Genomic DNA, 18,472 nt, shown 5'->3' on the forward strand with positions numbered 1-18,472 from the left:
ATATATATATATATATATATATATATATATATATATATATATGTGTAAAGGCGCTTTTCGTTTGGGTTTATCATTAGCATTTTTCTAGATTAGCGTTTTTCCCGATTCAAACCCAATCGATTTTCACTGGCGTCGAGCAGTAGTGTACATCACTCCTTGACGTTAGATGGCGCTACACAAATTTAAGCTTCTGACACCCGCTTGAAACACAGAAGAAGAAGACAGAAACACGCTTGTTGTTAAAGTTACTGGCGATTAGAACAAGTATGGATGGTTCAAGTAGCAGCTCTAGCGAAAAAGAAATGATTATTGTTCACTAGTGTAATAAGCAGCTCCATGTTTATATCCTTTCTGGGCATCTTCTTCAGTGTGCGCTTCAGTTTGCGCTTAAGCGCCTCCAAGTTCTCTTTACTGTAGCTTTAACAGCTTCGTGCACTTTAACAAAAAAGTGCCAACCTGATGTCAAAACAAAAAACGAGGATGAGGCGTTTCTTTAAAAATGACGCTTTTACGCCTGCTGTTTTGCGCGTTGGTGTGCACAATAACACTGGCGCCCTTTATTTAGTCACGAGGTGTTAAACGCTGATGGAAAATGCGAGCAAAACTTGTCCCGGTGTGCACGGGCCTTAACTGTTGCATTGCAGGATCTTCAATGTCAAGTAGGGATTGTTGTTGACCAATTGGAAAATTGGAGTTGAACCATAGTGGAATTCAAGTTTGTAGTTTGCATTAGGGCTGCACGGGATTGGAAAAAACTGACACTGCAATATTTTCATTTTCTGTGATCATATATTTCATAATTCAATGCATAATTTAGATCAATTGGGGTGATTCTATAGGGGAGAATTCACCCAAAAAGTAAAGGCAGCTCAAACCGTTTAAGGACAGCGCTTGCAACAAACCATTTAAGTTCAAAAGCTAATCCTAATGAGTACTGTGAACTTACTCCATTTGAGTAAATGAAGCAATTTGAGCACAGTAAACCCCAGTAAATGAAGAAAACTCAAACTGAGTACTGTAAAACCCAATAAGTTAGGGCAACTTAAACTGTTTGAGGTAACCGATTGCTTGAGTTAAGCTAATACGAGTATCATGAACTTACTCCTTTTAAGTTGAAGTAATGAGTTATTTACTGAACTCATTACCTTCAACACCGAGTTCAAAGCTCCTTTTAAAGGAGTAGAATTAACCTTCAGTCAATTTTGAGTTAGCTACACTCATTTCACTTGATAAAGCTGACTGTAAGGTTTGCAGTGTATTATACGTTCTGTGCTGTGATTATTAAAACAGTAAAGTGTAAATGATCAAGCAGTATATTATGCAGCTCTACAGTATGTCTGCATGATGAATCACAGCAGATTACAGTTCTCCGTTTGGTGTCGGACTGCATGTATAGCATGAATCAGCTGACACATTGTAAAGCCATTCCTGACCAACCATATTAGACGCTCACAGATTGATGTCCTTCTGCTCCTTATCTGGTGTAGTCTACATTCACGCTCTTGTTTTATTAACAGCAGCACATCAGCCAGAGCTCTATTTGGATCCTCAAATGCATCAAAACATGTCATTAAACTGAGTTGAACTGACAGTTTAATTCGCAAGTTTGCATTAGAGCATCTCATTAAACGTGCAAAACAATATTCCAGATCTGAAATGTCCCAGAGCTGTGCTGAAATCCCATTCGGGTTACCACAGGAAGATTTATGCACCTTGTGTTGGTTTTAATTCCTCTTACACTTTGCAAATGCGAAACATCTTTAAAAACCATTGTGTAGAGCGTGATGTTTATTTTAGATCAAGTTTTGCTAGCGTGATTGACGTTTGATGGAGATGTTCGCTTTGTATCTTCCTCTTGCGCTTGTTCAGCTATTCCTCTGCTGCTTTTGAATCGGATAGCCTGTAATTTTGAAGCAGAAACCGCAGTTGTGTAACGGCTGCGTTCGTTTTTCTGATCCACCGAGCTCCAAACTAGTGGTGACGATCGGCAGCGAAACGGGGGCATTCCTCAATTGTGAAGTCAGAGTCATCTGAAACTTTAGCGTGTGTTTATTTAGGTCTCTGCAAATATGCAATAAGTGCCCCAGATGTTTTGTTAGTAATATATAAATCTGAAATACCTCCCGCCTTTTACATTAAGTCCTCCTGCTCCAGTGTTTTGGGGGGTGTAATTTGACTTTGTGGTCTGTTTGTTGTGCTTTATTGAGACGGCAGGTTTCAGTGGAAAAGTCTAATGGGTCCTGGCCTTCTTGAGAAGATCCTAAGTGCTCCATGAATGCTTGCTCTCAGACTGCTTTCAGTGCTTTTGTTTATGCTGAATGTTTCTGCTTCTCCAAGTTGTCCGTCAAAAAAAAATTGATCTATAATAATAAAGGGATAGACCCAAAAAATTTAATTCTCTCAACACTTTTTCACTCAGGTGGTTCTAAACATTTATGAAATTCTTCCTTTGAACACAAAACAAGATAAATGAAGAAAAAACAGTTATTAATATCCAGAGCAAGCAGAAACAAAAATACTGTTGAAGTCAATGGCTTCTTTATTTCCAATATTCCTTAGTATTTCTTTGTGTTCATCAGAATAACAAATTATACGATATCAAGTTTCTGAAATGACCATAATATTAACATGTAGCTGACTTAATGTGCTTTTGTTTAGTTTTTTTTTTTTTTTTTTGCAACAATCTGATGTTGATCTGCACAGGAAATGTCCCAGCGAGCCCATTTTCCTGTGCTCATCCATTCGAAGAGCCACTAAACAAACAAAACAAATCAAGAGACGTCCGACGCATTCCATTAGAAATCACTTGGAGAGAGGGAAATGAAGAATTAGAGGGACGTATTTAGGGTCAGTCGTGATGCACAAGAGAAAGAACGCATGATAATTGACACTGACTCACCCGTGAGGTCATGTTGATGTAATTTCGTGCTCGCCAGCGCTCCCATAAAGGTGTTGAGGGAAAGCCAGCCAGCGCTGATTTTGACGAATGCCGATTCTGCTGAGGTAAGGGCTAGCTGAGGTATTCCAGCGAGCTGCTAGTCAAACTCTCCCGACCTCAGGACCTAAAAAAAACAAGCGTGCTTCTCTTCGCCGGATCGCTTTAGTGCTCTTTCAGCCTTACATGGTCAGACCTACATGTATCCTTATCACGAGCCAAGCTGGGTCAAAGGAAAAAGTCAATCCTGTGGGATGATGTTCCTGCTTGTGTGAAGAAGTCAAGCAGTATCGGGTAATAGATGATCCTTGAAGCCGAAGACAAAAGAATTGAATGATGATGTTAATTTATTGTTATCATTTTTAAAATCGAATGTAAAATCCCCTCAAATACCACTGTGGTATAATTCAACACTAGTTTTGTTTCTTTGGCTGTGTCTAATTCGGATACACATATCTTTTTCCTCAACATTTTGGCATTTATTCCAAATCGAGGCTGCTTTTTTTTGGTCCTGGGAAAGATGTGCTTTTTAAAGACGCTCTCCCAAGTTGGAGAAAAACATTTGAAAACATTGTTTCTCATTTTAGTTTGGATTGTGAAAGCGATGACTCATGTCACGCTTATAATTCTCATAGATACACATCGGTAACACTTTATTTTGATGGTCTATTTGAGTATTAGTAGATTTTCTGCTTAATATCTGTTAATACCGCTCCTTTTTCAGACATATTTTACTGACTGTAGGAAACTTTGCGAGTACATGTCAATAAACACTAACCCTAATCCTGATAGTCTACTTGTAATCTAACGAGAAGTAATTGGCATGTAGATGCAATGTAACTTAAATTCAACAAACAGACCATCAAAATAAAGTGTCACATGTCACATCCCCGGCTCATTCCTACTCACCCAATCAGCGTTCTCCCTTAACACCTCCATCCAATCCCGTGAACCTTCACCAGACTTCTTACGACTTGCACCTGTTCCCTATTATTCATGGACATAATAAAGACCCACCTTCTCGGTTCACTCGTCGGCTGGTATTGAAGTCAGATGGTTGTCTAAGAGATGGCTCCTCTTAGAAAAAGGTTGAAAAGGAGGAGATGGTGTGGAAGGGGGGGATTCTTCCAAAACATAGAAAGGACAGTAGGGAAAAATTGGTAGAATTATTGTAAGCTTGGATCAATCTGACTGGATTTTTGCTAATTACAGGTGAGCAGCCAGTCATGTTCAATCATAGCACGTACTCCTCTCGAAATTACTTTATGAAACATCGCTGAAAGTGTTTCACATAAACAAGAATAAAAGAAACAAGTATAAGAAATAGAAGCAAAGAATAAAAATGATTAAAAACAGATTAAAAGAGATCTGTCAGACATACAGTAGCACAGTGCTCATTCGCTAAAGGCACAGCTAAACAGATAAAACCCAGGCTCATTGATACGTACCCCTGTATACACTTCTGGACTGCACGAATACTTCCCTGGAGGTATGTTTTTTTTTTTGTTTTTTTTTTGCAGTTTTCATTTCCTTCCTAGGCCGCTGTGTATGCTTTTTCAGATCTTAAATTTCCATCGCGTTTTCAGATCTTACCACGTTCTCACCCTGTTATTTACTTGTTTATTGATTGTTGGATAGTTATTTTTTGGTTTTTGTTTTACCTGCTTTCTGAAACTGTTTTTCCCAGTCATCGCGGTCAACTTCCCTCTCTGTGACAAGTTCGCCAATTTACATGGTGAGCCACTGAGCAAACTGGTAATAGCGAAAAAGCCATTCACATGGAGGTAAGCGGTCAGCTGGTTGCACAAAAAGGAACAGAAGCTATCGGCGGCGTCATACCACCCCTTAGCCAAAGCTTAATTTGTGCCAGAAGAAGCCGGATCCAGAACCTCTGAAATCTGATCCAGCACCTCATTTTACCGATTCCCCATAAACACCACCCCCCTCGGCTCTTCACCTTTGTACGTGACACCTCTTCCTCCTCTGGTAAAATGCCGGATCTCTTACTCTGATCTTTCCTGGGACCTCACAATTTACAAATTAAACACTGCCCATAGGGTTCATTTTAAACATGACATTGCTCTGGGTACATAATTTGCACTCTCTAGAAATGTATACAAGGGTAGGTTTTCACAATGAGCCTGTGTTAATTTTAAGCCTTGATTTGAATGTGCCTAATTTTGAAACACATCTGATTCCAGTGAGTGGGGCATGAGAATTGGGATTATCTCTGATCTCGCAGTATATTCTTATAGAGTTTTTTGTATATAAGATTTAGCATATGCACATTAACATAGTTTCAGCCAAAACTTCCTGGTTAGTGTGAACAAAAAGACAAATGTGTCCCGAATGAATCTAGACGTAGCCTCTGTCTGTTAATTCTTTAATAGACCCTCAGTCTTTATGTGCATGTCTGGTAATGGTAGCAGCGGTAATTGTTTAAGAGCGCCTTTATAGAGTGAACTCTTTCTTTCTAATCAGAAGCATATTTACGTGCTCGCACACTCGACCTCAGAGGGATCCTCAGGAATGCAAGGCAGCACCGCGTACACGCACTTTCGCCTCCTTTCTTTTCACTTCACATGTCATTGCGTCCTGATTAAAGCCCGAGATGAAAGCTGCCGGCGGAGCTGTCACTCAGGAGCTCCCTCTTCCTATGTATATTTACCTGCATGTGTTAAATGAAATACATCCTGTTGGCTTTGCATTAGTGGAACTATATGTAACTTTGCGGTAGTGGTGCGGTTTGTATTTGTAAGCTGAGAAGCGCTGCGGAATTAGTTAATGTCTTCATCAGACCTTTCTTTTTCTCAGTGTTGTGGCAGATAGCTGGCAGATGGAGAAACACACTCTTACAGTGAGTTTTTAATCAGCAATGCTCTGCACGGAGAGAGGAACTGGCATTGGAGAGACTCTTACCTCATAAGAAATGTGTTATTAATGATTGCCCATTACAATCGCTCTTGCTATTAATAAACATCTCAGGTCTGGCTTTCTTAAAGCAGGTTTTATTACCCTTCAGTTGGAGGCCAAACTAGCGGAGACGATTGCCTGCTGTACTTTGCAAAGCTTGTGATCTTAAGTGAGCTGAAAAGGCAGAGAATGTATTTGGTACATGTCCTAATGATCAATAAACCTCTGCAGAAAGGTCAGAAAACTGTTTTTATATATTTATTATTTGTTGTTTTGTTTTTCTGTGACAGATTTCAACACTCAAAAAAATGACTTTTGCTGCTTGTACAATCTACTTATTTTAAATGAGTTGAAACAACACAATTATTAAGGGTTTTTTTTGGGACAACTTAATTGTTTTATGTTCAGTCCCACAGTTAGGTTAACTTAATTTATGTTGGGACAAAATTCAGTTCCCCTCTTTACATGAAATGGTGTTTTTAAGACTGTCATGAAGCCTTTATAACCATGATGTGATTGTATGCATGCTTATAGCAACTGTTATTGAGCGTCATTAGCTCGGTTAAGTCATTTTAGACATTGTTTGTTATGACAACTTGACATAAACAAACCAGTCCACATCTTTCAACTTTACATTAACAAGATAGCATGTCATAAATCTGTCGTAAACATGATCGTCATGAGGCATTAGAATTGTGCCATGAATATTTTTCTGATTTTGTTTTCAGTGGAATAAGCTGTCATTAAAATCTCTTATTAAGGGCAGCGCAGTGGGTAGCGCTGTCGCCTCACAGCGAGAACATCACTGATTCAAGCCTTGGCTGGGTCAGTGGCATTTCTGTGTGAAGTTTGCATGTTCTCCCTGTGTTTGAGGGGTTTCATCTGGGTGCTCTGGTTTGCCCTACAGTCCAAAGACATGCACTATAGGTGCACTATAGGTCTGTAGTGTATATGTGTGAATGAGTGTGTATGGATGTTTCCCAGTGATGGGTTGCAGCTGGAAGGGCATCCACTGTGTAAAACACATGCTGGATAAGTATGCGGTTTATCTGCTGTGGCAGCCACAGATTAATAAAGGCACTAAGTCATGCACTAAGTTGTGTAATTAACAGTAGGTAATTACACAACACCTAGTGAGCCACCTATTAAGACAGCATCTTAAGCTATCTAAAATAATACTTCTCATAGAATTAGTTGTAGTTCTTAAAAGGATGCATGCAATATTGCTACAACACCATTCAATCTATGCAATCAAGACATGGTAATGTGTCTTAAGGCTGGTGGTGGTGCTGGTGTAATGGTGTGGGGGATATTTTATGGGCACACTTTGGGCACATTAGTACCAATTGAACATTGTCTCAACGCCACAGCCTACCTGAGGATAGCTGATGACCATGTCTATCTCTTTATGACCACAGTGTATTCATCTTCTGATGGCTACTTCCAGCAGGATAACGCTCCATGTCATAAAGCGCGAATCATCTCAGACTGGTTTCTTGAACATGACAATGAGCTCACTGTACACAAATGTCCTCCACAGTCACCAGATCTCAATTCAATGGAGCACCTTTGGGATGTAGTGCAACGGAAGCCAACAAATCTGCAGCAACTGCGTGATACTATCATGTCAATATGAAAAAAGGGGTCCAACCCGGTGCTAGTATGGTGTACCTAATAAAGTGGCCAGTGAGTGTGTACATTACAGAAAAACAAAATATCAAATGTATCCAATATCGCACAGCCCTAGTTTCTGTAGCTTTGTTTAATTTAATGTTGAGCGTCCTACAATAGTACCCTCTTTAAATTGGTCACTTATGGTTTCATTTCGGTTCGCCGTGATGCACAAAGGCAGAGATTCAACAACTAAATTGGGGAAAATTAGGATTCAATGACGCCGAGGTGAAAACAATAGCAGATCCTTTGTTTACTTCTTCCTGGCTTGATGCAAACAAAATTGGGAGATGCAAATTGAGAGTGAGGGAGTCTGCCGTAATTACAGACTCATTATTGTTAATCACTGACGCGCAGAGTCTTGGGTAAAAGTAGTTGTGCGTGTCTTTGTGAGTGATGAAATACTTGAGAGGTTTTGATGAATGTGTTGGAGGTCTTGGTGTGTGTGTGTGCCTATGAGGTTGGCAGACCTCATTACGGTTTGCTTTAATGAACATGGCCTCAGTAACAGGAACAATGAACGCTTGTTGCATGCGTGTGTGTGTGTGCGCACCACTCAAGGCTGTGACAGGCGTCTGTGAGACCACCACGGATAATAACAGCCATCCATTAGTTCAGGTTAGACTTAATGATGGGGAATTGAGTCGCGGTCGCCTGTGCACTTCTTCTGAAACACAGTAGCAAGTCATTCAGGATCGATGTCAGCACGGCTAATGGCAGCGCCGTGAATGCTTGCTTGTGTGTGGCGGCAGTATATTGGCATTGGTTTTGTGGTGTAATCTCATTTCCAGTTTGCCCATTAGCTATGATGAGGAACACTTAACTTAGCAACACGAAATGACCCCATCGCTACAATATTCGATTATTACCTACCAAATTTTATTAGTTTATATTTGACTGATATGATTGATATGTTACAATATAAAAAAGGATATAGGATTCAATACATTGTATATGATATGATGTGATATAATATGATAAAAGACTTTAAATGAAGTTTTATAAACTAATTTCGAGAGGAGCACATGATATAATTGTTAGTCCAATTAGACATCATTGTTTGACCAATCAGATGAATTCTAGCCTCTAATAAATTTACCCATTCATCCTACTTTCCTTATCTTCGTTTTGAAGAACCCCCTAATCCACCCCATCGCTAAAATATTCAATTATTAACTACCATATTTCATTAGTTTATGATGTTACAATGTAATTAATGATATATGATTCAATACATTATGACATGATATATGATATGATACATGACATTAAACGATATGATTAAATACTGTAAGGCATAACATTATATATGATTGGGTTTTGTGGCAGAATTGCATTTCTAATTAGTTCATTAGCTATTTTGATGAGTTTTCAACCTAGCAACCAATACATCAATACTTGAATTCATTATGTAATGATATGATGTTATGTTATATGATACGATATGATACATAAAATTAAATGATACTATTCAATAAATTGACATAAACTGTATCTGATTGGGATTTGGTGGCTTAATCACATTTCCAGTTTGCCCATTAGCTATGATGAGGTATTTTCAACCTAGCAACCAATAAATTAATACTTGAATACATTATGAAACCGATACGATACAGGAATAAAATGATACAATACAATATAGTATGACAAAAATGATGTATTATTGGAATTGTTGCGTAATCACATTTCCAATTTGCCTATTAGCTATGATGAAGTATTTTCAACCTAGCAACCAATACATCAACCTTGAAATGATATGATACGATACATGAAATGATACAATACAATTTAGTATGACATATAATTATGTTTATTGGGATTTTGTGGCATAATCTCATTTCCAGTTTGCCCATTAGCTATGATGAAGTATTTACCTATCAACCTTTAGTATCCAACCTAGAAACCAATACATTAATACTTAAATTCGTTATGAAATCATACAATACGAGACATGAAATAAAATGATCCAATTCGATATAGTATGACATAAAATTGTATTATTGGTATTTAGTGGCGTAATCACATTTCCAGTTTGCTCATTAGCTATGATGAGGTATTTTCAACCTAGCAACCAATACATCAACACTTGAACACGTTATGAAATTATATGATGATATGATACGATACATGAAATGATACAATACAATATAGTATGACATAAAGTTATGCATTATTGGGATATTGTGGCATAATCACATTTCCAGTTTGACCATTAGTGATGAGGAATTTTCAACCTAGCAACCAATACATTCATACTTCAATACATTATAAAATGATATGATATGATGCGACACATTAAATGATACAATACAATTCAATTCGCCTTTGTGGCGTAATCACATTTCCAGTTTGGCCATTAGCTATGATGAGGTATTTTCAACCTAGCAACTAATACATCAATAATTTAATCCATTATTTAATATGATATGATATATGATATGATATATGATATGATACGATACGATACAGTTCGATGAAATTAAAATAATACAATTCAATACCGTATTATATAAAATTATATTTTCAACCTAGCAACTCATACAGTTGAAGTCAGAATTATTAGCCCCCCTTTGATTTTTTTTTTTTTTTTTTTATATTTCCCAAATGATGTTTAACAGCAAGGAAATTTTCACAGAATGTCTGATAATATTGTTTCTTCTGGAGAAAGTCTTATTTGCTTTATTTCGGCTAGAAAAACACCATTTTAAGGACAAAATTATTAGCCCCTTTACGCTATTTTTTTTTTTTCTATAGTCTACAGCAGGGGTGTCAAACTCAATTCCTGGAGGGCCGAAGCTCTGCACAGTTTAGTTCCAACCCTGCTCCAACACACTTACCTGTAGGTTTCAAACAAGCCTGAAGGACTCAATTAGTTTGATCAGGTGTGTTTAATTAGGGTTGGAACTAAACTGTGCAGAGCTGCAGCCCTTTTGGAACTGAGTTTGACACCTGTGGTCTACAGAACAAACCATCGTTATACAATAACTTGCCTAATTACCCTAGCCTGCCTAGTTAACCTAATTAGCCTAGGTAAGCCTTTAAATGTCACTTTAAACTGTATAGAAGTGTCTTGAAAAAATATCTAATCAAACATTATTTACTGTCATCATGGCAAAGATAAAATTAATCAGTTATTAGAAATGAGATATTAAAACTATTATGTTTAGAAATGTGTTGAAAAAAATCTCTCTGTTAAACAGAAATTGGGGGGAAAAAACAGGGGCTAATAATTCTGACTTCAGCTGTACATCAACACTTGAATATGTTGTGAAATTAGTTTAGTGGCAAAATCTCAGTTCTATTTTGTCCGTTAGCTATGCAACCAATACGTGAATACATTATGATTTTTTTTTAGACGAAACAATATGATACATGAATTTGAATATGATTCAATACAGTATGCTCATTAGCTATGTTGAGGATTTCTCAACCTAGCAACCAATACATCAATACTTTAATACATTATCAAACCATACAATACATGAATTTAAATAATCCAATACAGTATGACCTAAAACTATGTATGATTGGGTTTTGTGGCGTAATCTAATTTCCAGTTGGCCCATTATCTATGACGAACAACTCTCAACCCGAAACGACCCCATAGCTCCAACATTCAATTATTTACAATTTCATGCCTGCCCCAGATTCCTGTTTTTCTTGTAAATGTACAGATTATGCGGCAGGAGTCCTTTACGTTGAACTCTGAGGTAATGATTTATGCACCTTCACCTCCCTTTAAAAGGCCTGTAGAGTGGAAGGGTACATTGGGTTGAGCTGCATGACGGAGCGATTGCGCTCAAACATTTCTAGGCTTATAACTGCGGCAATATTTCACCCGACTGAAATAGAGGAATTTATCATAAAGCTCACAAAGTCGTCCAAAGCCGAGTAAATATAAGTGACTGCGCGTTTGTTCCAGAGGGGAAGAAAAAGAGCGATATTTCTTGGAACTGGCCGGTTTCTTTTTTGAGGTTTTCCTGAACGAGCTGCACAGCCCTGTGGCACTAAACATAGCATGGAGAATTTACCAGACAATGACAACGTGGCTGAATTTCAGTCTGCATGTGTGATTTACCTGCTTCTTTATAGATGGAGCTGCCGTCTTTTGAGTGTCCGTGGGGCCACACAGCGCTCGGCCTCTGACAACGCTGGCCTGGAGCCATGCTAATAATAACAGCCAGCAGAAATATGCGCAGAAGAGGGAGATCTGGTAGCGGAGAGGGGCACGGGAAAGGGTTCTGCGCTCACGCAGGAATGTGTCATCTCAGGAATCACATACTACAACATTTTATTCAGTGAACATGTACAGTTGAAGAATTACTAGCCCCGCTGGATTATTAGCCTTCCTGTATATGTTTTCCCCAATTTCTGTTTAACAGAAAGACTTTTTTTTTTTTCCAACACATTTCTAAACAATAGTTTTAATAACTAATTTCTAATAACTGATTTATTTTATCAAGATGACAGCACATAATATTTTACTAAACATTTTCAAGATACTAGTATTCAGCTCGAAGTGACATTTAGGGTGCTTTCACACCTACACTTTTGTTTCGGAATGTGTCTCGTTTGCCCAGTTAGCGCGGTTCGTTTGGCATATGTGAACAGGGCAATCGCGCTCTGTTCCGCGCTAAAGTAATCGCTTCGAGATCGCTTGAATGAGGTGGTCTCGGCTCGATTGAAACGAACCCTGGAGAGGTTCGATTGCAGTGAGATAGCAATCCGATCCGAGCGTGGTTATATCACAGTGTTTTATGGATATTTAATAGGCTTACGGCTATATGAAGAGAGAATTATGAGTATGGCGGGAAGTTTCGCTAGTCTCCGGATGCCCGCAAACGAGTGTTGATCTCCCGGTAATCTTGCATCTCTCTCCCGGTCCTCAAATAGGCATCGTCGCGCACCCATTCTCACCCCTCCCCACCGCATCTCTCCTCAGACAGGTCACGCGCGCGCACCCTGTCAATCACCACCAAACCTCTCCTGACAGCTGAGCGGGACGCTGCAAAATAAACCCTGACACTCTGACCAATGTAAGGAGAGTTTACTCGCACTTGACTTGTTTTAGCTCTTTTGGTCCGATAAGAAACTTTGCAGTGTGAAAGCGAACCGCTCCAAGAGCAAAGAGCAACAATGTAACAATTGTAATCTCTGTTTCGGAACAACTGAATCGATTCACAGGTGTGAAAGCACCCTTAAAGGCTTAACTAGGTCCAAGTTTGGGTAAGTAGGCAAGTCATTGCATAACAACAGTTTGTTTTGTAGACAATCAATGTACAATGTAGTTCTAGCTTATGTAAGTAATATCAGTGACAAGAGCATGTTGTTTTTAGTAGGTTAGGTTAGGTTAAACTTTATTTGTCCCCGAGAGGATATTTGTCTTGGGCAAAAAAGGTGCTACAACATTGCTCTAAACAGACAGTAAAAATAAATAAAACAAAACAATTAAGAACAAACAGTTAAGAAAATACATTGTTTACAGAATAAGACAGTATATAAGTATAAATATATAAAACACAGAACCCAGTCAAGTGCTAGCGTACTACAGGAGCAGTGTTATTGGTAGAGTTCAACAGTTTATCGAAGTTGGAACAAACGAAAGCTTCAGTCTATTAGTTTTACACATTGGCATTCTCAGTCTTTTTACTGATGGTAACAGCTGATATTCACTGAAAAGGGGATGTTTAGAATCAGCGCTAATGCGTATCGCTCTTTTCATAGCCGCCTGTTCGTATAGAGTCTGTATGGGCTCATATTGTTTTATTCCTATAATTTTCATGGCTGTTTTTTGCATATGAACCAATTTATTTTTCAACTGAACAGACAGGTATCCAAACCAGACTGTGATTCCATAGCGAATAAGACTCTCAAACATAGCTCGGTAAAAAACAAGCAAGATATGGCTACCCACCCCATACAAACTCAGCCTTCTTAAAAAAATAAAGCCTCTGTTGTAGTTGTGTGCATAAACTCTCGATGTAATTTCTCGGTCCCAAAATCTCATCAACGTGCATTGACATTCCCTCTGGTGACCATTTATTAAACGTCAGAGCTTGTGTTCCGCATGTTTGCTCTCTGTTTAACTCCCGAACGGCGCATCCTTGAGTAATGCCTGCTAGTGAGGTCACCCGGCTGAGGCATAATCTTATTTCTGCTATTATCTCCCTGGAGGAATGCAACGCCCTGCATTTTTCCTCAAATTTCTCATCAATTAATACTCTTTAGAACTGAAGGAAAGCACATTCCTTTGTCTGAGCTCTGGCCTGTAAAACGGTCACATTGAGGAAGATTAATACTGATGGAGTGGAGAGCTGGATGGAAAAATGTCACTCGTGGTGCTGATAACTCTCCTCGGGGAGTGAATGTTTTTACACAGTTCAGAGATTGAGGGACATAAACAAATGGCGTGACAGAAGCATTTTTTTTTTTTTTTTGAAGGAAAGAGGATTGAAGAACTTGTTGCACTCATAAAAGCCTTGCCATGCAGTGTATGCTTCATCTTGGCTACTAGAGGTGTCGGTTTCCATAAATTCGCATGATCAACCATTGCGTGAATTAACAGTCAATTATTTGATTAATCATTAAGCTAAAAACTTCTTGATGTTTCTACTTTTCATTCATTTCTTTTTCAAAACATTTTACATTCAAAAATATACAATTTTGCTGTATTGAAACTGTTGAAGTTTCGTTTACAAGAGTTGAAGTTTAGTTTAATGAGTTCATTGTGGTTTACTATGTTTAAATCATTTATTTATTGAATGATATTAAAATAATGATGCAAAAGATATTTTTCAGATCTATTTAATCCTAATATAGACTTAAAAACTGTGAAGATGCAAACATTTAGTTTTTAAACACTATAAATGAGTGAAAACCTCAATATTCTGACTGTTTTGCTGTTGTGATTTTCCTCCCGTCTCAACTCGTCCGGCCGTTAGTGTTTATTTTCAGCTCTGGATCCACCTTTGGGCTCCTCTAGCCAATAGCAGAACAGCAACTACTAGGGAGGCGGGGATAAAGATAGTAAGGCATCAACAGCCAATCACACATGCCTGCGATACACATACACAGTTAAGAATTTTTGTAAATCCACAGTAACGGTAATATGAACTGTATTTTACTGTAGGACAGTTATGAAGTATGTTACTGTATTTTAAAGTTGCTTTGTGAAAATTAGGATATTTTACAGTAAAGATATATAATACTGTAAACACATTTCCTGTAGAAAAAAAAATCATGTAGAATCTACAGTAAGTTGCTGTAAATTCTAAAGTAAATCAATAACAGTCTATTACATATACTATTATCGCACTAACGATAATTTTGTGATACATTGTGCGATATATTGTGCAGGTCTGTTTTGAATACTGCAAAATGTTTTAAAAGGAAACACCAAGATGCAGAGAAATAAATGAATCAGATTATTTGTGAATAAAACACATTGATCAGACAATTTCCTTAACAGACAATCAGACAGTTTTGCTTTGACCAAACACAACATCACAGTTTTCTGTCAGTGTTTTCTGCCATTCTAAGGTGAATCTTTTAGGTCTAAGGTGTATCTTTTAAAATAAATTAATAGATATATTAAACTCATGCACATGAGCGCCAAAACTCTGCACATTAATGATGTTTATGAGTAATAGACTATTAACAAGGTGTATTGATTTAGAGAATTCCAATTCCAATTAGGAATGTAAAGCATAGAGTGATGCTGAACAGCCTTAAATCTCTCCGGTTGTTTCACCCATATTGTTTCTTTCAGTCTTGTTGGCGTTCTTATGCGCCGAGTTCGATAGACACGTTTTACAAGACACATCAGGAACTTCTTAGCTTTATGAGAAATACATTTTTATGTTCTATTAAATGTTCCAACGAGCTGTAACGTGTATGGGAGAAATGCAGCATAGGCTGTGCTGGGTTTTGGTAATTGCAAGAGAAAAAGTGAACGGCTAATTGTAATCTTCAGAAAAAAGGCATTAAGCTTGGTCAGATGAAGAATGTTGTTCATATCTAACAACGGCTGACGTTTTCAGCTCCTAGGTGACCTATAAAAACAGTACTTGCTATGTGAATACCGAGTTTGTTTGGTCTTACCCGACTTTTAGCCGAGAGGTTAAAGGTTCATGAAGTCTTACCGCGCTGACTCATCATCCCTCCTTTTTGCTTCATACAAAAAAAAAAAAATATATATATATATATATATATGTATGTATGTATGTATATATATATATATATATATATATATATATATATATATATATATATATATATATATATATATATATATATATATATATATATATATATGTATGTATGTATGTATGTATCAGGAGCCATGATTAGTATAAATAATATAACCATCATATTATTTAAACTTTGTTTTGTTGACTTGCAACACTCACTGCATGCCGACACCTTCGCATAAAAGACTGTATCGCCGGCGACAATGCATGAGCGGCACGTGAGCAGCATGGCTATTTTTCTGGCATGCATGTACACAATCAGGACTTTCACCGTGAGCAGAGCAGCGCGTCAGCATCAAGCAGGGGCGTGCGTGAGGGTATGGTTTTTTTGCGCACATGCTCAGTTTGCTTTTTGATTGCTTTCATTAGCGTTGGTTCAGTTGCACATAGAGAATAACATTTTTACTCTGGAATTACCACTCTTAATAAATACACTTGCACATAAAGTAAATCATATCTCAAAGCATTTACTGGGACACTGGCGATTTTTACTGAGGCACGCCTCTGGTATTGAGTACACTGTAAAAAAAAAAAAAAAAAAAACTAGTGTGCCGGAAAGTAAAAAGTAAAACGACAACCTTTTAAATTACAGAAATGTACTGTAAAATAATGGATATTAAATTACAGAAATTTACCACAAATTTAAATGAAAGGAAATTTCTTTAATTTGATATCTGTTATTTTACGGTAAATTTCTGTAATTTAATGACTATTATTTTACTTTTTGAGTCTGCATTAATATTGACCACAACTTAAAAAACATTTGAGTTTTTGCAACGTTTAACCATAAAGTTTCTTATTTAACTTCAGTTTAAAAATCGTCACCTTGGAATTATAAGGTTCTATTTGCGTTCTGAATGATTGAGGTTTTGAGCTTCAAAGTTTTTGCATTCCATATAGCAAACAGTACGTGTAACATTTACTTTCTTATTAAAAAGTCTTAATGTAAACAACTTATAAAAAACATCCCATAATGTAAATCAGATGTCATTTAATAAGAATACGTCAATAACTCAATTTTGACAAAAATGTCAGATAAAATCTTATAATTCTAAGGTGATGAAATGTTCAGGCATAAGAAATTACATTTCTAACTGAAGATAAATAAAAAAGTTTTCATTTTAAGACCAAAAAGTCATTTTTAGACAACATATTAGCTATATTTTAAGTTCAGAAGCAATATTTGATGGAATAACCTTGACTTTTTTAATCAAAGCAAATAACAACTTTTTTTGGAAATAGAAAAAGCAGGTTATTCTGTCCAGTTGTCATTTTCTGAAATAAATATTCAGTTTTATTTCAGTTTCATTTCAGCCCTGATTCCCTGACACTCCTACTGTACTGTGTATGGAAAAGAGCCGCTGCTTTCTTCAGAAATCCTCCTTTTGTGTTCCAGTTATAAAGTGCTTCTGATTGAAACGAGGATGAACAAAACCTGAGAGATTTTCTTGGGAGCGATTGCTCAAATGTCAACATATGATGTAGCTTAGCCTACTCTAATGTACACACCGGCTTTTCTAAAACACTATCTCTCATGACATCACACTGAGCTCATCTGATCCGTAGATGAAGAAAAGCTTAAACACTTAAGCGTTGGCAGGCGTCTTCATGCATGCTTTTCAAGAAAAAAAACTATGATAAGAAGTTTTGCCATCATTTCCTTCTCATCAGCGTGCGATCGAACCGTCACGGCCGTCTTCGTGGCTGAAACGTTGGATATTTGGACTAGAATGTTTTTTTTTCCACTCTGGTCTTTGGCAGTTATGTAAGAAGAGACGCGAAAACCACTCAATCTTGGACAAAAATGCTGGGAGGGAGATTTTCTTTTTTCTCCACAGCAATTTGGGGATAGTGTAGAAGAGGCTTTGTATGTGGTTTGGGACGGCTAGTGCGTATGCTAGGTATGTTTTTGTCGTTCGTCTTGTGTGATGCTGTTAGCGTTATCTTTCAGTCTCTCTCTGTGGTCAGCGTGTTTGAATATGAGGGCTCTATCTGACTGCACAGCATGTGAAACCCATGGGTTTTTCTTCTTTTTTTCCTGTGAGAGTGTGTGTGTGTGTGTGTGTGTGTATTGCTTACGGGAAAGAGAGCTTTTTTCCTACCATATTTGGTCATGTGGAGCCAAGCCAATAGGCAGCAGACGTTTGATGCCGTACAAGCATCTCAATTTGGCCTTTTCCCTCTTGCTCATTCTTTTTTTTTTTTTTTGAAGACCTTGCATGCCGAAACTGGCTGATAGTGGTGCGATCGTTGGACGTGCATGAGAGGACCATTTAAAATCATCATTTTAAAATGCATAGCCTGAAAGCGTTTCTGCACCTGAAATGCATTTCCAGCAGCACAGATGCTGTTGTGTGGAAACAAATGGCCTTGGGTTTAATGAATTAATGCCTAAGAAATTTGCCCATTCGAAACTGGAGGGGAAAAGCTTTTTTAACATCTTAAACCTGAGCATTCACATTATGCACTTAATTTTGTGTGTGTGTGTGTGTGTGTGTGTGTGTGTGTGTGTGTGTGTGTGTGTGTGTGTGTGCGTGCGTGCGTGCGTGCGTGCGTGCGTGTGTGTGTGTGTGTGTTTTGAAACAAAATAAAAATAAATAAATATTTAAAAATTAAAATTAATATTTAATAAATATTTAATAAATATTTAAAAATTTAAATGAATATTTCGGGTGATGTTTTTATTATTATTATTATTATTATT

The 18,472-nt window shown here is 37.5% G+C and overlaps 1 protein-coding gene across 10 annotated transcripts in view; it reads left to right on the forward strand.

Annotated features, from left to right (window-relative positions):
- The window catches only part of cald1a (caldesmon 1a), a 91,366-nt gene that overhangs the window by 4,824 nt on the left and 68,070 nt on the right, over positions 1 to 18,472 (forward strand). For 2 of the 10 annotated variants that reach the window (XR_012401436.1, XM_073945600.1), the window contains exon 1: positions 17,163 to 17,669. The gene's annotated coding sequence lies outside the window, so the exon portion shown is untranslated. 10 annotated transcript variants of the gene reach the window in all.

This window comes from Danio rerio, chromosome 4, assembly GCF_049306965.1.
Source record: "Danio rerio strain Tuebingen ecotype United States chromosome 4, GRCz12tu, whole genome shotgun sequence".
NCBI classification, from domain to species: Eukaryota; Metazoa; Chordata; class Actinopteri; order Cypriniformes; family Danionidae; genus Danio; species Danio rerio.